We start from the raw sequence: 431 nt of genomic DNA on the forward strand, positions 1-431 counted from the left end.
TTTAACCCCTCCGAAAAATACGATTTGTCGAACTCTGCAAAATAGGCCTCTGTTTCGGCAATGACCTTCTCATTCGACGTGAATCTTTTTCCATTGAGCCATTTTTTCAAGTTTGGAAACAAGGAGTCGCAGGAGGCCAAATCCGGAGAGTACGGTGGACGCGGCAGCAATTCGTACCGCAATTCGACCAATTTGGCTGTGGCGACTGCGAAGGAGCGAGCTGCATTGTCCTGATGGAACAACACTTTTTTTTCGCCAAATGGGGGCGTTTTTTCTTCAATTCAACATCGAATCGGCCCAATAAATCAGCATAGTACTGCCCCGTGATAGTTTTGCTTTTCCCCATCTAGTCGATGAAGATTACGCCTTGCGCATTCCAAAAAACAGTGGCCATCACTTTTCCGGCCGATGGGATCGTCTTGGCCTTCTTC

This window comes from Mycetomoellerius zeteki, unplaced genomic scaffold (assembly GCF_001594055.1).
Source record: "Mycetomoellerius zeteki isolate Tzet28-1 unplaced genomic scaffold, Tzet1.0 scaffold113, whole genome shotgun sequence".
NCBI lineage: Eukaryota > Metazoa > Arthropoda > Insecta > Hymenoptera > Formicidae > Mycetomoellerius > Mycetomoellerius zeteki.